The following is a 330-nucleotide window of genomic DNA, read 5'->3' on the forward strand; positions in this document are numbered from 1 at the left end:
AGAGCATGCACTGTTTCCAGGATACACTTGGCCACAAACACATAGAGGCCTAAAACAAACACAGAGGCTGCAAACAACTGCAAAGAGACAACATTACAAGACTACAATATTAAATATTACATATAATTGGACTTCTCAGGCCAAGAATTTGATACACTTCTAAATTTTGCAGGTTTTCCTATTTACAAAGCATGTAGAGGTCTGTAATTTTTAGGTAATCACAGATTCAAAAGCAAAAATCCAGAAAATTACGTTGTATGATTTTTAAATAATTAATTTGCATTTTATTGCATCACACAAGTATTTGATCACCTACTAACCAGTAAGAAT

General features: G+C 32.7%; 1 protein-coding gene across 1 annotated transcript in view; it reads left to right on the forward strand.

Moving 5' to 3' along the window:
• LOC116673676 (coagulation factor XIII A chain-like) overlaps positions 1–330 on the forward strand; it is a gene marked incomplete in the record, with an annotated part of 36,089 nt that overhangs the window by 20,462 nt on the left and 15,297 nt on the right.

The sequence above is a fragment of the Etheostoma spectabile genome, chromosome 24 (genome assembly GCF_008692095.1).
Source record: "Etheostoma spectabile isolate EspeVRDwgs_2016 chromosome 24, UIUC_Espe_1.0, whole genome shotgun sequence".
In the NCBI taxonomy this organism is placed as follows: domain Eukaryota; kingdom Metazoa; phylum Chordata; class Actinopteri; order Perciformes; family Percidae; genus Etheostoma; species Etheostoma spectabile.